The sequence below is a fragment of the Cuculus canorus genome, chromosome 17 (assembly GCF_017976375.1).
Source record: "Cuculus canorus isolate bCucCan1 chromosome 17, bCucCan1.pri, whole genome shotgun sequence".
Classification (NCBI taxonomy): Eukaryota; Metazoa; Chordata; class Aves; order Cuculiformes; family Cuculidae; genus Cuculus; species Cuculus canorus.
The window spans coordinates 14,104,014-14,126,690 of NC_071417.1; the positions used below are offsets into that span (position 1 = coordinate 14,104,014).

At 44.2% G+C, this 22,677-nt stretch overlaps 1 protein-coding gene across 2 annotated transcripts in view; it reads right to left on the minus strand.

The window, feature by feature from the left end:
- Positions 1-22,279, minus strand: part of TAOK3 (TAO kinase 3) — an 82,210-nt gene extending 59,931 nt beyond the window's left edge. The window contains exons 1-2 of one of the 2 annotated variants that reach the window (XM_054082667.1): positions 22,111-22,279; positions 21,430-21,496 (exon numbers count right to left, since the gene is read on the minus strand). The gene's annotated coding sequence lies outside the window, so the exon portion shown is untranslated. The remainder of the gene's footprint in view (positions 1-21,429; positions 21,497-22,110) is intronic. The other variant, XM_054082666.1, reaches the window with a different exon arrangement.
- Positions 22,280-22,677: the final 398 nt, after the last annotated feature.

Here is a 22,677-nt window from a genome sequence, read left to right on the forward strand (position 1 = left end):
TAACAAGTCCATTCCGGTTTTTTTTTATACTAGAACTGCCTTAATATATTTAAAGCAGAGTCCAGGCGAAGGGTCCTTCACAAAGACCTGTCAAACACACAACAAATAACAGCAATTCTCTAAAAAAAGCAAACAGGACATTATTTACTGAGAGAAGACATAAACTTACTCAACTCAATGGCTGGTAGGTCCTTTGCCTTCCCATTCCCTGAAGCAAAACTCCTGCCAGCTTCCCTGCACTCCCTTAGAAAAGCTCTCCTCATCATGACATGTTCTGTTCAAGCGTCTTAAACATTAATTCAGCCTAACAGTCTTCAGAGATGTTAGCACAGCTATAAAAAGGTTTCTGAATCGAGTGGCTACTGAAGGAACTGGCATCTGATCAAATTTTCAAGAGTTACGCTCCTTGCTTTATGAATAAATCAAGGAATTATCAGTTTTTGAGAGGCTCCAGCACTATTTTAGCTCTTGGTGCCTCACGTACGTATTAACAGCCCTATTTTATGGATTCAGCATCTCAGGCATAATGAACCTAAAGGGATACTAGTAGCAAAATTATGAAATAATCCAACCCTGTACCTTAGCCAGAAGACGGATGGATGGATGGACGGAAGGATGGATGCTCGCTCCATCCCTGGAGGCGTTCAAGGCAAGGCTGGGTCTGGATGAGGGTCTGAGCAACCTGATCCATGGCAAGGGGGTTAGAACTGGATGATCTTTAAAGTCCCTTCCAAACCAGACCATTCCATGATTCTAGTTCTTTTTTACTATACATGTTTAGTCATTTGGCAAGAATTTAAAAGCTGACTGAAACACGAAAAGATAATTTTGTATTTTCTACAAATTCCCATGTCTAAGTGATGTACATTTATAATCACGAACAGCTCGTCACTCACAGGTTAGCTTGGATGACCCATTATTCTGTTCTGGTTAAGCACAGCTTTCCGAGGTGCTCTGTGAATCAAGTACATTTTTCTGCAGGCTGGGGCATGTTGTCACTAATTAAAGGAATGAGAAATGCTAGCATTAACTAATAAATTCATGATAGTTCAGTATTTTACTGGATGGTCACATCAACCCAGAAACCTAAAGGAGCTCAGGGAACTTTGGAAAGTCAACTGTATCAGGGTCACTGCTGTGCAGGAGCTCCCAGTCACTCCTACCATTGGTAGAGGATACATCTAAAGAAAAACTCATTTCTGGGTCTTCCTAACTAGTCTATATATGGTAGAAATGTATAACTAAATCTAATATGACAAGAGTGAAGGGCTTAGAAAGATCACCAGAGCTAACATGAATTTTACACATTTATCTTATAATTTTAACGCAGTTGCCTCCAAGGAGAGAAACCCTTCAGGAGAAGGTGCACTGAAGTCTTCCGATCAGCTCTTTTATATCAAATTAACATACAATTTTGTGATTTTTCACTCCATGATATTCATAATACTGAAAGAATTAAACACTTATGGAATTGTAGCTACAGGAGAAAACCACCAAGTATTTGTATACAAACAACAAACATCAGAGGCAAGCATTTCTGAAAGAGACAAAGTTCAGTATCCCATAACTTGTAGAAAAAAACATTTCCACTGAACCAAAAAAACCACAGAAGTTCTCTTCCAAACTTGAACACAGAAGCTGCAAACCATTTGAAATCATGCTGCATGCAGAAACAGTCAAGAAAACACAACTGCATCTTTCCTTGGTCAGAAACACACTTTCACAGAGAACATGAGAGTATGGAGACCTTACGGAGCAAACCTACATGGTTACTTAAAATCTTTATTAAACATGCATGAAGCCGAACAGAGGAACTGCCTTCTCCTGATCTTGCTCTGCTGAGGAGTGCAACGCAGCAGCGAGGCGAGGCTCCAGGCTTCCCCTTTTCCCTGGCCCAGCAGGGACAAAGCACCCCTCCCTGCCCCACTTACCACAGCGATAACGGGCTGGGAACCGCTGATTGTGTCTCGCTTTGCAAAATTGGCTCCTTGTCACAAATGCAACACTGCAGTTTTCCACTGAGAACTGTCGCTTGCTCACTCTACTTTAAGGATAGGAAAAGCCCATTTCTGCAATTACGAGGAGGCACCAGTCAACATGACTGGTAGGAGAAAAAGCACTTAAAGGACCTGCCCTTTTCCCATGAAAACCTCAAGTAATGATGCAATTCCATTCCTCCTTAGATATTTCACCGTGTGCCCAAGAAGGTACACACTGCTCATTTAGCATTTTTAAACAGAAGAGCTGCCCTCCTCACAACACTGCACCTGACACCAATGACCAAGAAAGGCCAGACAGCGTTCTTCTGGTCACCTCCGTATTAGCTTCCAGCACGAGGATGGGCAACCTTCCTAACCAGACAAGCCCCACACTGAAATATACTCCTAAGACATAGCATGTATACCACAAATACCACGTGTCCTGGAAAACCAAGGGAGCAAATTCAGGGACTATTCCCCAAGCATGAGATGACCACAGCTTCCACTGCTCAAAGGAGCTGCGTAAGGGCAGCACTACAGAGCCTTGGACCCTAACAGCCCAGCTGCTTCCCAAAGCTTTATACTTTACCTTCCAGCGAGCCAACCCTCACTCAACCGCAGGACAAGGCAAGCCTTATGGCTCTCCTGATCCGAAACTGGGTCTGGACATGACAGAGCTCCACTGAAGCTCTGGGGCTTCTCTGGAGCACCTTGTGTGCCTCCAGGCAGGATCTCTGCATGGAAGCGCAGACCTCCACACTGGAAGCAATAGGTACAGTAGCTTCTGAAGCAGCAGGTAGGTTTCATTCAGATGACACTGGAACAAGAACTGATTCTTAGACTCTACAAGCCAGAGCTCTCTATCTTGCATGTTCAGCTTGCAGGAGAGCCACTCCCTTAGACACCCTTTCACACGATCTCTGTCCTCTCCTCCTTCACCCTCCTGTCTCACTCTGCCTCTCCAGATGGCAGAACAGGGAAGCTGCATTCCAGGGCGGGCATTCCTGTAATCTCCAGCCCAAGCAGCTCCTTGTCTCTGATTCCCAGCTTGCAGAGAAATGCCAGTTACAAGTGGACATCCTAGTTGGGCACAGTTCCACGACATCTTCAACCCCATCCTTCTTGCGCTGCTACACCATAACACGCTTTTCAGAGGCACCGGAGTTATGAGCCTGCTGGCGATTGCACAGCACTTTGACACTTACTTCTCCTGTGTCTGATATTTGCAGCTACCCAGAAGCTCCACAGCAGCACAGACCCACTGCCAGTGACACGATCTACTTCTGATGGGGGACTTGTGCTTGAATCGCTTTTGAGTGGTGTGTGGCTCAGTCACTGTAACCCCCCGGGCTAGAGTTTAAAAAAAAACCAAAAAAAAAAACCAAACCAGAATGAAAAAGGACGGGGAGGTCTTTCAGACCTACTGAGTATTAAAACTGGAACCATTCCTTGGTGACAGTAGGGTAAAAATTAAGTTTCGAAGTGGAAACGCATTTTCACAGTAGCGATAAAGATCGGAAATGGAAGAATGAACCCTTTATCAAGATATCACTTACGTATTCTCATTAAAAAGGAAGAAACAGTAGCAGTGGGTAATCACCAAGGTCATCCAATACATTTTTGAGGCTGCAGAAGCGACCATAAACAGTTTGGGAGCATGTAGCATCTGCTGCTTCTGAGATGACTCATGGTAGGAAACTCCCCTATATTTTCTAGGAACCAGCAAGGCAGCCAGTGACTGAAGCAGTGATCTATGTATGCACCCACACAAGTGAGAAGAAATAACTCCTATCAATAAATGCACATGCTATTTGACATAATGGCTGCAGATTTTAGATAAGAGATTACAATTAGAAGAATTGTTTTGGGAAAACACTCCCCAGTTTAATTTGAATGTAGTATAAATTTTGTGAAGATACACTAAGAACAGAAGAAACTGGAAGAAAGAAAAGCTGATTTCAATAAACTGAATTAATTTGAGGACATTGTCAAGGCGGAAAGTGAATATACAACAGAACTTCACCCCCCACAGCACTTGCCTGCATTTTCAAGCACTGCATTATACACTGTACCATCGCTTACCTCATCTGTCCCTCCTCAAACAGCAAATAATCTCAGCTCCCCGCCCTCATCTTGTCTTATCTAAAACTATGAAAGATCTAACTCTCGCTCACCTTCTGATTCCTCTCCAAAATACGACACTAGAGATGCCCCATAAACATTTCCCCCACCCTCAGATGGGCCCTATCATGGAGACACTTTGCATTTACTCTGCTAGTGGCTGGATCCTTCACACTGCAGAGAGAGTTCATCCTGTGCCTCCCCTCAAACGCCTGATGGTCCCACAAAAACCTCTCTGAGGAACCTCTACAGCAGCAGCCTCTACACTGGGCTCAGGAGTCAATCCTGATTGGTCCTGACCTTAAAAGCATCCTGGTTATGTTTACTCTTGCTCTCCAAACTGCCTGTCACTACCGTCTACAAGAGAGGGATTGCGATGTACAAAATGTAAATTTACCCAAGTTCTAGGTTTGAGGTTGGTCAGTCGGAAAAATATGGATTTTAAAAGTCAGGACAAATTACCATATGACCTTTTAACAAAGTAATACAGCTTCCCTGAAAACACAGGATTAGTTTTTACTACAGGAGGTGATGAGGAGATGAGTTTCTTGCTAGGCACAAATTCAAGATCCAAGTCAAACTTTCTTGAAGCTATTTTATATTGTTTTGACCAATTTCAACATTCTTACTTCACAATCAATGCAGCTGCAGGGAAGGCAGGAGGACACAGGATTTCTATGAGGGTTCATACACTGTTGGAGCATTGCTTGCGTACTTCAAGCTATGACACATTTCTGGTTTTGACTCCTAATCTGATAATGAGGGCTCAAACATTTGTGTGCGAGCAGCAAACTAGTAACGCTCCCAGATAAGCCCTCGGGCTCCTAGAATTACTGAACAGTAGAAGTCTCACCTTCAGAGAGTACACGATGGCCTTCTTGAGTTACCGGGACTCTTGATAAAAATCCAGTAGGACAAAAGAGAAATTCCACCTCACTTTTGAATACCTGAACGGTACATCCTCACCTACAGATGGAGTGAACTTAAATCCAACTCAAACCAGCAACACCTTATCCCGGTGGGGTGAACTAGGAAGGACAGCTGCTACAGAGAATCACTGACAGAGTAAGATTCACTGTTTTTCAACACGAAAGCGACAGCAAAAAGCATTACAAGCCCTAGTATTCCAGCACAAAAACCTATTTGCTATCTCAATAGCAGTCCGTAAGAGCGAGTTTGGTCTCTCTCAGGGGATTATCTCTCAGACTCATACAGGCTCCCTGTATAACCATGGACCAGTCATCAGCTCTTTTTTAAGACAGGACACTCTCTCTAAAGTGGGAACTTCCTCCTCCGCCCCCGATTATCTGCAATTTTTATTCCGAATATGAGTTTCTCTGAGCACAAACTCAAAAATATATTTCTACACAGTTCAGCTACACATGGCACAACACCTGAATAGTCGTTAATGCTACTGTAATATCTATTAGCAGCAGTATGTCAATGAGGACAAAGCTAAACACTTAGTACTGGGCAGTTGACAAGTGCTTAACGACCACAGTAGCATTGTAATAAGGAGTGTAAACGCAAGTTCAAAGAAGCAACACTCCATTATTAAGTTGCTTATTCTGAACTCAGCGGTATGGGTAAGTCTCCCGCATCAGGTGATAAAGCTGACTACAACACAGTTTCCCCGCAGCACTCAGACCCCCTCCCTACCACCACACATCCTAAGGTGATTTTATGCTATTTTTTCAGATATTGCATTTTCTTTAGAAGACTTCTGACCAGGGGACTTCCCAATATCACCTCATGTAATGAAGCTGGAATTCTTTGCAAATATTTGCAGTACACTAGGTGTTTGTGCCAAAGTACCAGATCACTACAGTTGGTAGCAACAAACCAAGTCACAGATCTGTACTGCAGCAACCTATAGCTGGTTTTAGTTCTGAAAAGTATCAATTATATCAGCATTTCTTCTCTTTTCAGATGTCGTGCTGCACTGAATTGCAAGGCAGCATTTATTCAATCCCAAAGCAGAAGCAAAAGATGCCAAGACAATCATATTAATATACCAAATATGTTGTTTCTAGCTGCGATCAGTGCTACATAGATCAGATGAAGATACAAAATCTGAATATTATAACCAATACTTCCACATATGTAAATCCATTCAAATGCCAGGTCCTTCCCACTTTCCAAAAAATGCAAATCCAAATTCCCTGAAGCAACAGAAAAGTGCATTATATGGGGATGCCTCTGCCTATAGGACCGAGAAGGTTGAAGATGCAGCAGTATCTCCAAACAGCAAGGGCTGCTGGGCACACGATGCCAGGCATCACCAGAAGTTCCACCTGAAGAACATCAGCAGAACCCATGCGGTGATCTGGTTGCCCCAGTCTGATTTTCAGCTGACTGCTCAAGAAGCGGAGCACCTCCGAGGTGCCCTTACAGGATCCAGAATATGATGCATAGTTCAGCATTGAACTGCTTTCAACACGACGCTGCACACCCACAACTCCAGGCTAAATCACACTAAAGGCGTCAGGAATCTTACACTGCAGCTCCACATTCACCTAGTCTGGATAAAGGGAGGAGTCAAAGGTTTTTACCTGTGTTGGTACTGGGTCAATAAGTGGATTTAAACTGGCCTTTTCCGCAGAGTATGACTCAGCAGCCCTGCTGGACAGATGCAGAGCAAGAACAGCTCCAAAATGCTTCTTAGAAAAACTCCTGAAGTACCTTTGCGTAAGTTTTTCAGTTTAAAGACCGCCAACTCTGCACTGCATCACTCGTAACTCTGGTATGAACATGAGCTGAATATACGCATTGGCGTTTTAAAATAGTGTTTTAAAAAAGCATTTCACGTGCATTACTGCTGTATGAGCGTTAGGAAGGCAGGAAGACAGAACCTTTTCCATGGCATGTCAAGAACAACGCAGCAGGCAATCATCCACAGCCTGCTATGCATCTCTTTGTTAACCATTACTATACTGTAAAAACGAGCAGTGCCATTTGTGTCAGGAGAGTGTAAACCAGTTTCTAAATCTGTAACTGAAAGGTCAGTATCAAGCTTAAAAATTCATACATGAGCTGAGTGGAGGAAGCTCCACCGCTACACAAGAGCAGAACTACAGGAGTATTTTGTCATCAGAGATGGGCCAATACCCTAGAAGCACCGAGAGAAGTACAAGCAGCAGAGCCATTTCATGTCCAAATAAGACCTTTAACCATTCATTTCATTTCTATCACTGCACTCATTTTACAGTCTCTTCAATCATATATCCAACACAAAGATTAAGGGAGAAAGAATCTAAATGTTCACTCTGCAGCACTTCAAACACAGGCTCTGAGAGCATCCTAATTCTCCCATTCCACAACCCACAGCCAGAAGACACTGGACTTCCTCAGTAAGTGAGATAAATTAATAGCCAAAACAAACACAAAAGGCCCTGTAAATCTCAAAGGGTAACCCAAACCAAAACCCAAACAAAATCTGGTAGATTTTAAAGGCTACTCAGAAACCGAAGTGTCCTTCAAAAGGCTGTGCTATCTTCCACAACGGACAGAAAAAGAACAAGCACTTTAAGGACGATGAACGAGATGACCAGCACACAGAGAAGTGCACTGAATTCACCTGAAGCACATTCTTGACAGCCAACCAAAATATATTATAATTAAAATTATCTACATGCCAGCAAACGTTCCAATGCTCAGAAACTATTCAAACATATTCCACTGCAAAAATGTGGTTGTTTTCTGGTATGCATTTGTCTTTGGAAGTTTAGGGGGTTTGGGATCTGAGTTTTAGTTAGTCCCAACACAGACAGCAGAGCTTCTGAACTACTTGCTGTAAGCTACACCCTTCAGCAGATAAATCTGGCAGTCTTACAGATAGGTTCAAGATTTCCATCTTAACCACCAGAGTTTTTTTTGATTCAATTCAGTAAATGCATCATTTGGCACACAATTTAAGAAAGGCGAACAGAATTTTAACGCTGATTCTGATAACAGTGGAATATGCCCAGATCACTATATAAAGATTTTGGAAAAGCTACAAGGGATTTAGCTACTGCCACATATAATTCTGCCTCTATTGGCCTGGAGATGCTTCCTAGCCCTGCACTTCCTTCCAGAGCTGCTTTATCCAGCCAGTAACAGAAAGCATTCACCATCAGGTCTTTCTTAATTAATATCAGACACTGTAGATTTCAATGCAGCTTCCTAAGCAGAAAATATGAAAGAGACACTGTAAACCTATCTGCAAAAGCAGACTGAGCCTAACAGGAGCTCCGTGAAGGAAATGGTCTTTGGGGAAAGAAAAAGACAGCAAGAGCACCAGATCCTTCAAGATCCACATGAGAGACGTTTTGATACCTAGGATACACTTGTCCTGCTGACAGAGGAAACCCTGCTCTACACTATAAGCTTTCAGACTTTCAAGGCCAAACTGAGTCAGTATGAGACAGTTTAAAGCAGGATTAAAACAATTTCAAAACACATTGTTTAAGAGTAAATGAGGACAGAAACCATATGCCCTGTTACCCCAGTGTGGCAGCACCACACTTAAAGGTTACATGAGCCATACCTACCTCTGCTCCTTCTCTCCCCAAATTACAGCAGGGAATCTTCCCCTGCACACAGAGAGCTTTTCATCTTTTCTGATCCTCACTGGCTTGAAGAGCAGTTGTGATGGGTCAGCAGACATGGACCATACTTAAACTCCAAGTGCTGTTTACTGGCCTTTCCAAGATGAGTTGATTGTTTCACAGCTCCTCCTCACACAGGGCACAGCACCATGTGTGCAGCTGCAGTCCAACCAAGGACAAGGAAACAACTCCGGATCCCCAGGCTCTGTCTTATTACTGGAGGATGGAGAATAATCCTGCCTGGTGCAGACGAAGCACGCGTGCACTCCTGCTGCTTGCAGGGCACTTACTGTGGCAGGCAACGGTTTCCATCTATGAAAAACTTCTTTAATTTTCTTTAAGAAAGCCTGGAATAAACACTATTAACACTGCAGCAAACGCACATGGCTATGCACTTGACTTGGGGACTGCTGAGTTTTGGCAGCCTTTAATGGCATCCAGTATGGGAGAAAGAGGCAGGGAGCCAGGAAAACATCGCTGTATGTGTTTAGAAAACTTGTTATTTTTAACAAGTGCATTTTAAGATCAGTAACCCTGAAGCAAAATGGTTGTAACATTTTCTTCCACTGGTGTTGTGATAGCACACCAAGAGCTTTCAGATGCGGGATATTTTTGGGCAGTAGAGCAAAACAGATGATCCCAGGAAGGAAAGATCACCCACTGTGGCAAAAATCAACACAGGAAGGGTAAGTTTATTCATCCATTATGTTGAGGAGTTTAAAATGGAAACATTCTGTATGTCTCTCTTCAGGCAAGGACGAACAACCCAACAAAATGAATCACTACTACAGGAAGTGACTGGAAAACACACTGTTGGAAACTGATGGTATCTTCTTGCCTCTCCCTCCTAACCATGAAAAGTCCTTACAACCACATTGTTCCATGTTTTTACAAGAAGCAAGCACAATTAGATCCACCATTTTTACTTTTTTTCCCCTTTAATTAGGCTTCTGTGTTTCTGCAGCAACAGAGGCTGATCATGGAATGGTTTGGGTCGGAAGGAACCTCAAAGCCCATCCAGTCCCGACCCCTGCCATGGGGAGGGACACCTCCCACTGGATCAGGGGCTCCAAGCCCCATCCAACCTGGCCTTGAACACCTCCAGGGATGGGGCAGCCAAGACGTCCTGGGCAACCTGGGCCAGGGCCTCCCCACCCTCACAAGAAAACATTTCTTCCTAATAGTTCATCACAACCTCCCCTCTTTCAGCTGAAAACCATTCCCCCTCACCCTATCCCTGCACTCTCTGATCAAGAGCCCCTGCCCAGCTTTCCTGTAGCTTCTTTCAGTACTGATCTACAAGGTCTCACCTTTCCTTCCAAGCCCTGCTTATATCCTTAGCTATGGACGCATAATTGCAAAAATCAGCAGCAGATACAGACACTTGTGAAATAAATCACACCCAGTCCTGCAGCTCTAGAGGTTTAAAAAGACTTAAAGTTTTGATTAATAAAATCAGGGTAAAGAGGTGATCTATTTTTAGAACATTTTGCTATGAAAAAAATTCTTCAGAACAATAACCAACACCTTAATTTACCAAATATTCTGATTAAAAAGAAAAAAAGATTCACATTCACAATGAGAGAAAGAGAAGCTAAAAATAACCAGCCAGCTGCAATTCCCACCTTATGCGGCCAGGCAGAAGTGCTTCGTTCTCCCCCTCCCTGAGCACACTCACACTCACTTCCTTCTTCATTGCAACATCAGAAGTCAAACTTGATGGTAACAAGCCACAAAGTCCTGCCCAGAATTTAAAGTCACACCCCAGTAATTACATAAAATAAGCTTTTGGTACATGTGGTTAAAAAAAAAAAAATCAATTTACCCAACTTCAATTTTGCCTTTAATGCCAAAATATTTCATATAATAGAAAAGCAATTTTCATTTCTGAGGTTTGCTCCCTCCACCCAGATGCCTCATTAAATTCAGTTTAAATCTCAGTGCAGACCACCAGTGCATTCATTTACCTTGCTGCTATGTCAACACAGGGATCAACCCCCCCAAACATGCAACAGTTCAAGGAGAATACAACATTTTAAGTGTGTCTGATCTTCATTTTTTTTTTTGTACATAAAACATGAGAATGGAGGATAACGATAGAGGGCAGCGGGGGAAAAAAAACCAAAGGAAACCTAGGATAATGTAAAAATCAATTGTGCAAACATCTCACTCAAAAGGCAGTCCTAGGCATCAGAGGAACGGACAAGAGCAAAGACCCTCCAAAATCATTGCAAGCTTCCAGTAGAAAGCCAGTGTGTTCTCCGAGCCGCCCTCTCTAACAGAGGCAGCACACACAAACCCATGGGCAGAAAATCCCATTGAGAAAAAACAGAATAAAATCACATGACAGGTATGGTGCCCCGACATCAAAACAATCACAAAAAGCCATGAGATTCCTCCAGAGGGAATGGTACCTCTTGGGCACAGCAGCCTGGGCAGGGTGGGCCACAGACCCAAACAGGAACCAAAATCTTCCCTACGCAGCTCCCCAGCCAGCAGGTAACCAATCACTAAAGTACAAAAGCCTGTTTAAAAATACCCCATTTTTTAAAAATCAAGACAAACCAGCCACCAAATTCCTCCTAGCCGCTTGCCCCAAGCAGGACTGAGCCCCAGTGACTGGGAGAAAGGACGGACATCTGTTTCCTTCGGCCAGCCGGAGCTCTGCTACGGTTTTCTTAAGTCAGCCCTCGGCTCGGGGAGGCCGATGCCGCCCCACATCCCCCTTCCACAAATAGCAGCAGCAAACACTTGCGGTTCTGCGATGTTAGCAGTCTGCACTAGGAAGTTCCTTCTGCCAGGCACCCAAGATGAGAGTGATTACTCTTCACAAACAATCTTACTGTCTCCTACACAGCTTTCCAGCTGCAGGAATACAAAAGCACGGGATACGGAGGGAGTTCCAGCCAGACTCTCAGCATTAGGCTGAGCATTGAAGGGGTTCTTAATTTATGAATGATGACACAAATTAAGCTATCCATTTCCTTTAAGGCAACTGGGAAGGTGGAGATCATAAACACGAAAGCTCTTTGACTTCCTCTCTATACACCCTTAAGACTCTCACCCACATTTTCACTGACAGCAGCTGCAAATGCTCTTCGGATGGAGAGGCCCTGCTGCCAGAACCCAAATGTCCTTCACCGGAGGCGTTTTACCCTTTATACACTCACCACAAATTCCCCAAATGGCTTTGACAGCCAGGTGTACTCAGCAATGCTCAGAGGTATTTCTGTCGTGCTGTGCTGCTCACCTAAGCTAGAGATCTTCCTAAAGAAAAAAAGCAAACAAATAGAAACTTTTCTCATTTGTATCAATGAAACAAAGAGTATCTGAAGAAAATTAATAGGTATAGGCACTCCCTTTCCTAATCTTAGGCTCTTGGTTACATACTGCAAGCATGTCTCACGCTTCATGAATGCAGAGGACTTAAGAAATAACTTCTTGCTTTGCCATTATTCCTGTCACAAGGTGCCAGGAGCTGACATTTTAAACAGTCACAGTATACCTGAGCATGAAATAAAACTATGTCCTTGGCGGCACCGGCTTGCTTACGCATCATCATCTTCCAGGCAACATTCTCGGGGCCGACAAGGCCAGCGTGTGCCTTGGGGTGTTCCCCACTTCTTCAGGCACAGATACTTTTTTACATATGGTATAAAACCCTGAACAACTAACACGCAGCAAAATAAGTCAGCCTTTCAAGAAGCAGCTCCTTGTTTATATCGCACACCTGAACACAACCTCCTTTATTTTAAAAAAGCAGCACATATAAAGTACTGAATATAAATATAAAGCACTAAATTTGGGTTCCCTAAAAAAAGCGCTTCATAAACAAGGTAAAACACAGTGAATGGAGGGCGTGTTAATTCTGATTCAAGTCTTCCCCTGCAATTCGCAGCCCAAGACCACACAAATGCTGCCAAACCCAGTTAACGCACAAGAAACAGAAAGTGAAACTCGCCAATTTAATCATTAACTTAAACTCAACAGTGATATGGGGGGGTCGTTTGGTATATCTTTTTTCCACATGTTTATTTTGCAGCTCTATCCCACTCAGGTAGCACAAACGTTTGTGCCAACACACCTCGGCGGGAGAGAGGAAAGACTACTGTAAGAGCTGGGTTTAATTCAGTAGTAACATCAGCTTAGAATCATGTAAATTTACAGACTCTTGACTTAAAATTCACAACCAATTTCCTGCTCCCAACCCCTGATCCCTATCTCCTCAAGCCCTGTGCTTCAATAGCAATCAGTTTCTATTCTTCTCTCAGTCAATACATTGCAAATCTGTTAAGACACAGAAAACATCCTACATATATAATCACAAAGAGATGAAACTCCAAAAACAAATAAAAATGTCTGGATTTAGACCTCAGCTGTCAAGGCTGTATCTTGACTGTCACATACATAAGCGTGGCACTGCTGCATTCTAAAGAAGTTACTGAAGTTTAATAAGACATCATTGCTAATGACTGATAAGATTATTTCATTTTGGAGAAAACCTTACATTTAATCTTTCAAAAAACACGGTTTTCTCCTTTTCTTGCTTAGTTGCTTATTATAATGATGGCCAGAAGGGATAAAATTCTGACAGATATCTTATAAACATGCTATCAAATGAATTTTTGGAAACTACAACATGAGCATTCACAAAAATAGTTTCACAGGCTGTCAAAAGACAACCTGAGCTTGAAGACTGCCAAATATTAAGAAGCTTTTAATATTTGGTTTACACCATGTAAACCAAAAAGCCAAATTAAGTATTAAAATTTCTGTTGCCTACTACTTGTTTTTTATGATTTGTTCAAATTGCAAAGTGAAAACATGGGAGATAAAAAGAGTTAGACAGATACACAGGAAAAATTCAGCTGAATATATAGTATTTCTTCTTGCAAGAAGGTGCTAAGGGCTCAGTTGTGGCAGAAGAAGTAATCATCATGATGTTAAACTGCCGAAATTCACTTAGGCTACAGCATGACCTGCATGCAAAACCAGCCGTGAAACAGAAACGAAGCGCTCAAGGCGGACTCAAACATTAATGCATATGCTCCAGTTCTACTCCAGATCGCTGCAGCGCTCCAGCACTGCACAGCCTGTATCTGCCCAGGGTAATTGAAGGTGAAGCCAGGAACTGCTCCTATCATAGTTTCAGCTATTAGGACTCCTTAATGAATGGTCTAACAATAACCCAGGCTTAACCAGTTCTCTCTCTCATTGCGAGGGCCTTAGCCATAATAAGCCCCTGAACATTCCTATGGTGTTTTCCAAAGATCTCACAGCATGAGGCTACTAACTGTGCTCTCAGAGTCTTGTGAGGCAGGGATTAGTCATCTTTTTTTTTTTATCCATTTAAATACAGATAAAAAACCAAGGCAGAAAGCTAGCAAACGACTTCCCTGTGGATACACAGCTGACTAGTGGAACACAGAATCCAGATCTTCCAGATTCCAGCCCTGTCATCAGCCAAAAGGCCATCATTATGAAGAAAGAAATTAGTCTGGTCTTATAAACAGCATTTGAATATAAGCCTTCCTAAAATATTTGCAAGGAGATGACCTTAAACACCAGCAGAGCTGCACTGGTAGCCTAGGGCTCCAGTCCCCAGCACTCAGTACACCAGGGCTCTTGTCCCTCTGCCTCTCAGAATGTCCCCAGAGCCTGCATCCAACACAAGGTGTGGAACAGGTCAGGCCACAATCTCAGCGGACCACCTCTGGCTGCTTTGGGCTCAGCATAGCAAGAAACAATAAGACAGCTCGAAAATATAAACAAAGTTGTTCAGAAATACTCAGGCAGCCAGGAAAAAGAAAATAAACAAGCAGCCTTAGTCAGCAGCTTTCTCCTCCTTTACTATAAGGCACTAAATGGTCATAGTCAGACGGGCAGAAATCGCTTTGTAACACACAGCTGGAACCTAAAACACAGAACAGGTCCCCAAAACACCTGAAATTTGGAGCACTTATCCAAGTTAATATTTGGCCAGCCTTCCGGATCTGAATGGCTCCTATTGTGTATCACACATTCACTTGCAATTTCTGTCCCTCTAAACGTGTAGGTCAGGTATATTTTATGCTGTGTCCATACGGTGAACATACAAAGAACAAGGTCTTCTTCTGGATTACAGCTTCCAACGCTGGCAGCAGCTCTAATTCTTAGACTACATTTCCTGCAGCAAAATAACTAAGCAAAATACTGACTTCTGAACAAAAAAGCCTCCCATGTTTGCCTCAGAGTCCAACTTCATTTGGTATTATGTACTTTCTGGTAAGGCCCCCCTAGAACACAGAGATGAAAACTGCAAAAGCAGAGTTAAAGTAAACAAAGTAAAGATAAGAATTTGTGTAGTAAGAAGTGATGCCAGTAGTTACTCACTTACTCTGACTTCAGATACCTGCGCTACCACCTCACCTGAGCCATCACCAAGTGCTGAACACAACCAGAACAGGAGCTTTTCCTCTATGGGAAGCTTGTTCTCTTCCACGGGAATCCTCCACAGAGGAGAGACGCCACGCAGAAATGTACATAAGCAATTTTGAGAAACAACTGCCTGAGTGGAACAAGTCAGAATGGTTTTTATTTCTATTCCTCACTTTAGGAGCCAAATGTGATTACAGTCAGGAGAGCCATAAAATCCTCCTATTTTTGGCTGTCTGAGCCCCAAATGAATATAAGATTCCTGCCTATGTTCCCAAATGAACATAAGGCTCCTGACTACGAGCCTCTAATGCTTTAGCTAAAGGTTCTCATCCCTTAATGCAAAAGCAGCAGCGGAGTGAAAATTCCCTTCGCTGTCCCCAGGATGACAAAGCGCATGGCATTAGTATGCATTAAAGCACCGCCTGACTGTGGCAAAGCGGATGAGACCTGACTCTGAACAGAGACTGTTTCCATCCCAGCTCACATTTAGGTCTCAATTATCTTATCTGTTCTGCCACTTGCATACTTTCCAGATAAGAAATGTTTTTCCTCTCTTTTGAAAGGGGCTTAGAGTTAAAACTGAAACCATGACATGTTAAGATTAAAAATGTTACAAATTAAAATGCATTTGAGGCTAATACTTAGTTTAAAATATCCTATGTGCAGGTCAGAACTGGGAACTGAGGCTAATTGACATGCTCAGTCAGTTTTAACAACAGTAGTACATTCTGCAAGAGGAAAGGGAGTATTTTCTTGACTTCAGTTTACTCACACACTTTAGGTCAATGATCAGTTCATCTGAAGTTGAGAAATTGCTTAAGAGCTGGGAGGGGAAAAAAAGCCTGTTTTCCTTTTCCAAATCTATGACTAAGAATGAGGCAAGCAAAGGGAGGATCTAAGATCCTGAAGGCGATGGCAGCAAGAGGTCATTAGTTAATTCCCTCAACAAGAGATACTACTTCCTTTTATTAAATAACATCAGCTTTAACCATGTCAACTCTTTTTTTTTTTTTTCCCCTTAAGGACACAGCATACTTAAACTTTATTTGAACCAGCCAAAATAAGCAGAAACACATAGAAACTCTGAGCTGACAGGGTTTGTCATAAACCAAGTAAGAAGTAAATAAGACTCATCTGATTTTAATGCAAAACATTCCCAACGTTGTGAGAGCAGCTATATTCCTACTTACAGATATTCTCTTTCTTTGACCTAGCAAAAGCAATGCTGAATTTAGCTGAAAGTCCATTTTAACCAGAACAAATAAATTATGAGTCATTTTTCATTAGAAAAACAGACAAATGTAAACATCAGTCTAAGGTTTAAACGAAGGTTCCTGCTTATTGCTTAAACCACCCTTGAAAAAGCTTAATCGAAGCACTCTTAGAACCAACTCCTATCTCCATTCCTACAGCACCTGTGACCTTTGGTTACACTGCAGCAAGACCCGCGAAGCCACAGCAGAAGCGAGACGAATCGCTAAGGAAGGCAGGAGAGCACAAGGAAGCAGATGACTGAATTTACGCACTCTGTAACTGCACTTCAGCACTTTCCCCTGTGTGCAGGAAGGGCCGAGGTGTAACTTTCTTCCTCCACCTGCCTCATCAAGAACACCCTCCGGGAGTCACGCAGAGACGGAAAAGCCCAACACACAGCAGGAAGATGTTTTGGCTAGTAAGACTGAAAGAAAACAATCTATTTACACATTCTTAATGCCTCTGCTTCCCATGTGAGACAAAGGACTCCAGTTTTTAAGCTGTCATCCCACAGGATGAGCTGGAACCGTAAGAGGGTAAACACTCCCCTCCGTGGCTAAAGGCTGGGCGAGCTGTCACGGCGAGCTGCCAGGCAATGCACGCACGGCTGCGCCAGGCAGCCTTTGGAGAGAAATCCTGTCCCCTTTAGTGAACCATCCAGCCAGTTCATATGTTCACTCCACACCACTTTTGAAGGAATGTTGTTTTCATATAAAGGAATTCTTTGAAACCTTACCACTACAACACAGCGGCGCATCCAATACAAACCAGCAGCCAGAGCTGTTTACAAAGCTTTCTGCTCAGCGTTAGACTAAAAATCCAAACTCTTCTTGCTGTGTAATAAACCAGTGCTCGGCGTTTAACGATTTTCAGCAGTGCCATATGCTACGCATTCCCATATGTTCCATTACAAGGAAGAAAATCATCATCTCAACATGAATCATCGGTGAGTATATTCTTGTAAATCTGGCTTAAACACTCGCAACGTTCAAGGGCAACCCTAAATAAATCTGCTCGATTTTATGCCAGATTCTGTGCAACGGAATCACGGACCACTTGTTTAAAATTAAAGAAAACCAAAAGCACTTTAATGAAGGAAGTGAGCGCACCACTTGCATCTGTCCAGAAGCAGACTCACCGTGCACAGAATTTGGCACGCATGCATCAATTCCAATCTAATAAAGACATCCTGCTCATAAAAGGACAATAGGATCTGGTAGTCATCACACCTTTCATTCTAAGCTGCTCACCCTATGTGAAATACACATACTACATGCAAGATTCATTCCCCCCAGTCCTGAAAAGCAGTTATTCAGGAACACGGAATCTGCCCAGTTCTACATCCCAGCAACTCTGGAGAGCAGCTTGTGGGGAAAAAAACAACAAACCGACCCCAAACCAAACCCCATTTCAGGCTACAGGGAGATGTAGTAGGCAGCACACAGTTTCCTCAACAGGACTTCATCCAGGACTTTGGGGTTAACAACTCTGCTCTTAAGGTGACAACTTCTGAGATGAAGTACAAGCAGCTCTCCCCTCTCTCTCCAGAGACAGCGTAGCATGGTATGAGCACTGCCTGTACCACAGCAAAGGCACCAAGGCCTGAGAATGCAACATATCAAGGGTTTTGCCCTTCTTTTGAGGGATTACCTGGTCTCTCAGGCAACCCAGAATCTTAATTAGTGACAGCAGGAGGAGGTGCAAATGAGGGGAAGCACCCAAAACTTTAAAGGCAACCAGGTGAAGATCGGTTCACCCAAACGAGCTACGTTCTCTAGCTGTGCTCAGCTAACCCCCATATCCAGCCATGCCTAATTACACTTACCTTCAGAAGGACAGGCTGAAATTAATATGTCGAACAAACTTTGAGTGTCCTTATTTGAAAGTCTTTGGGAGCTAAGCAGGAAGGCACGCAACCGCACGTTCTCACGTAACTATTGGTTTCATTAAATTTGAAATAAACCAGAGTCCATTTTGACCTAATATTCAGGGTGGGGAAAAAACAGTAATTACATCAACATCAGGCTATTACCTGTTCAAGGGCATAAGTGCTTACTTCATTAACAACTCAGACAAACTTGTTCTGTAAGCTCCCTATATTAAATTTGAAATTTCCCTGCCCTTACAAATTAAACTATTTCTCACACAAAGGGAAAGTCCTGCAAGGCAACACAAACACAAGGATGAGTAAATAAACAAAAAAACTTCCAAACTGCTCAAATGTGTTCTTTGCCATCCTTAATAAGGACAAGCTCACCCAAGCCACCTAGACAACCCAAAATCTCTCTGAATTCACTTACATGACCTCTTTTAGGAAATGAAAAGCTAGCAGTACTCCAGGCTTCTTCAATCTGAGAGCAAAACCTACTGATCTTTACAAATACATATTTCCAACAGGAAGTAAAACCTAAATACCCAGGATATAGTTTGACAGAATAAAGACAAGACATCATGTTAGAAGCACTGCTTTTTAACCAGTGAAATGGGACTTGATAAAGATTGAACAGGAATTACCACAATATCATAAATACCTGGGAGGGCACTCAGATTTCCAACATCCTTCAGTAGCTCAGGAGACTGATGACCACACCCAAACAATTTGCCTTAATTTCTATTTCAACTTTCCTCCTCATTAATTAGGAGCTGAGGTTCACATAGATTATAGTTCCTGGCATGCGATACTGGTGATGATTTCAAGTGGTGCACACTACGACCACGCTCTGTGTGCTGTGATACAGCCAGCAGACCAAAATGAAAAGTCAGAACACATGCTACCTGTGCAAAAACAGGAAGACACATTTCCTTCTTTTTACCCAAACCATCTAAGCAACCCTAGATTTGTTCATTTGATGCTTTCTAAAATATATTTCACTCAATACATTGAAACAAACCCACCAGCATGATTTCAGAGAGCCATAACAAGACAGTGTCCAGAAAACTCACTGAACTACCCTTGAAAAAACAAACGAACAAGCAGGCGCAATGCAATTGCATAATGTTTATTACACAGCATTATGCCAAAGGCAATCAAATCATTCCGGTTTAATCAATGGCCTTCAAATAAGGAAGTAGTTTGAAATAGTAAGTATAAAATAAACACTCTTTTGAGTTTACTGGTTAGATTTTTTTCCCTGTTGGGTAAAAACATGTCTAATAAAAACGCTGAGCGTGTGCTGAAATACAATTTTATACAAGTCTACTTCTTGAACACTTTTGATACCGAAGTTGCACTTCTATTCAAATTCAAGTTTGCTGTAAATGATGCAACTAAGCCATAGAGAGGTTCTGTTAAAAGAACCTGAACTTTCTCTTAGAAGAGCTGTTTCCTATTTAAAAGCATTAAGTTCAGACATTAACATTTTTTCCCCAGTAAAATCAACATATAAATACAATCAAAAGTATTTAATGAACACCTCCTCTCCTGCCATTTCCCATAACCTGAACATCGCAGCATTTCCCAAGGCTACTGAGCAACCTGGAACAAAAACCTGTAAATGGAGAAAACCACCAGCCTGTGTTTCTGCTCCGAACTCAGCGACCCCACCCTTTGTGCAGCAAACTTCCCTGCCACTGCTGTCCTCCTGCTCCCTGGCCACAGGGCTTCCTGAACTCCCACGTCAGTCCCGCTAACTCCAGGCCAGTGAGAGACAAACAGGGGTTCCTCTTACAGAGAAGAGAGCTGAGAAGGGACAGAGCCCAATTCTGTTGAAAGACCACACCATCCTGCAGCGTATGATAAGAAATAAAGTGAGCAGCAAAAGCCAGTGAGTGCGCATAAGTAGAAATATCTCATCGTTAGAAGTTCTGACATGCAAGGAGCCTTTTTCACTGATAATTAATGAAGGTAAAGTGAACGGGAAGTACATACGGAGAATCACTATGAGTAATATATAGATGGTTTGCAATCTGAAAACCTTCATATTGGGGAGGGAAGATGGAAACAACTGAGCTCAAGTTTTCCTCAAATCAGATGCGAGAGGAAGTTATATGATGAGTTATGGGGTAAATAAGAAATCTTGATTTGACAAAACCTGAAAAAATGATACACTGATGCGGATATGAACAGTCTGCAGCCTCACTGTAAGCTCATGAAATAAGTTGCCAGACATCTGTATAAAATTCAATGTTAAAAGAGAGCTTGGGAGCAGGTATTTGCATTTAAAACACTCCTAATATTGTTACACTGCTCCCTGAGAACTCAGAATGAGCTAGCTGCCAGAAGTAACACCGTTTTAAAGGAATAAACTGAGAGGAACAAGCATGGTGAGCTGTTTCTCTCTGCAAGCAATCCATTATCAATGTAGAAATACCAACATACGCTCTAGTAAATCTGGTACAAAACATACTGAACTAACGACCATGAGCAAAACAAGCCACATCACTCCAAGCACCGCAGCATTCTAAACATTTGCTGAAAACATGTAAGCAAACTTTGGAGAAGAGACTGGAGCCCACTTATCCTCACCCAAACACAAGCACTGTAAATTGCGGTCAACAACATCCTACCCGTCCTGTGCCCAGTTAACTTTTAATCACGCTGTGTGCTGCGGAAGAGCTTCTGCAGGAGAGGCGAGGAGCGTCCCCCAGCAATCCATGATCCCAAATTGCCATCCCGTGAGGTGGGCAACATGATTTGAAAGCCTTTCGGTCAGAGAGTGGAGCCGAGCACAGCTCTCCCATGGCTGGGCTACATCCTCCTGCGAGGAGGCTCCAGCACGCACGGAGGCCATACCAGCTTGGCTGTTTTTAAACAAACACAGCAGCTGCCACCAGACCGTGCGCAGAGCCCGAGCTCTCCCCACACCTACCCGATCAGCCTTTTAGCTGCTGGAGCACAGCCTGGAGCAGAACGCCCTGGCTGCGGACAGCAAGCCCAGCACCGAGCTGCTCGACGCTGCCCAGAGTAAGTGACATGGGAAAAGCTGGATGCCACGAGAGCTACCTAGTGGCTACTAAATTTTAGAAGTATCACAGTTACAGGATTAGGAAATTAACTCTGCTTATGCTCAGGGAGGAGGAGACAAGACACAAGGAGATATATATAAAACAAAATTCTAAGGACTTCATACTTGCCTAGCGTCCTCCTTCGTTCTCCTTCCCACGCAAGTATGAGCACTGCTAGATGACATTCAGCACCTACAGCAAATCATTTCTTGATGTCATTAGAAGGACAGATACATCTGCTAAACCCAGACCTACGCAATGACTCCCAACCCAGTTTTCACAAAGCTGATGGCAACCGAGCTCCCCTTTTCGCTTCGATTTCACCAGGCCGATACCACTGCCGTTCAAATCCCTCGCTCACAACCCGATCCGAGGGGTAACCTCTGTGGGCAAACACCGCTTATCCGAGCTGCGTTTCAGGCTGAAGGACACGCAGCTGCTTTCCCTCCTCTCTCTACACCCGTGCTCCCACCGAGGCATCTCCCTCTGGGCACAGGTTCCTGGGCGGCGCCTCAGCTGCTGTCCTGGAGCTCCAACTTCCCACGGCGAGGAAAGCTCGGTCAGGTCCATAAAACACCAGCAGGTGGGAACCCGCTCCCCCTTCCTTTGCCCCCCAACCCCCCAGCCCTCTCCCCCATTCCTTGCTCCCCCCATGCCCACACACAGACACTCACCCCCATCCCCTGCCTCTCCCCATCCCGGCACCGAGCGCCCCTGACGGCCAGAGCGCCCCAAAAGTGCTTTTTTCGCCCCAAAGCCGCCGCTGCCCGGGTCGGGACCCGCCTGTCAGAGGCGCCGCCGCTCACCTGGCGCCGGCCGGCGGCAGCGGGCCACGTCTGCGGCGCCCGGGAGGGAGAGAGGGAGGGAGGGAGCAGGGCAGGAGGCGCCCGCCAGCCCGGCCCGGCCCCGCCGCTTCCTGCCACGGCCCCGCCGCCCGCGCTGCGGCTGCCCCACTCGGCGATCGGCTGCACGGCCTGCCCGCCGCGGCCACCGGGGGTGTGGGGGGGTGGAGGCGGGGGGCATCGGCGCTTGGCTGCTCAGCCTTAAAGGCTCAGGCCTGGTAGCAGAGCGCTGACGCCTCATCGATCGCACCACCTGCAGCATCGGCCCTTGATTCAGATGCCTGCGCGGTCCCGACGGGCGGGGAGGAAACGGGGCCGGGGGCGCCGTTACCGGAGGGGGTGAGGGGGGCGGCAGGGCCTGGGGGCGGGAGCGGGGCCATGGCGGGCTTTGGGGGACGGGAATGGGGCCATAGCGGGATCAGGGTGCGAGGGGATGGATCAGGGTCCATGGCGGGCTCAGGAGTGCGAAAGACGGGATCAGGGCCCGTCTGGGGGCTCGGGGCCCGCGGGGGACTCGGGAGTGCGAGGGCA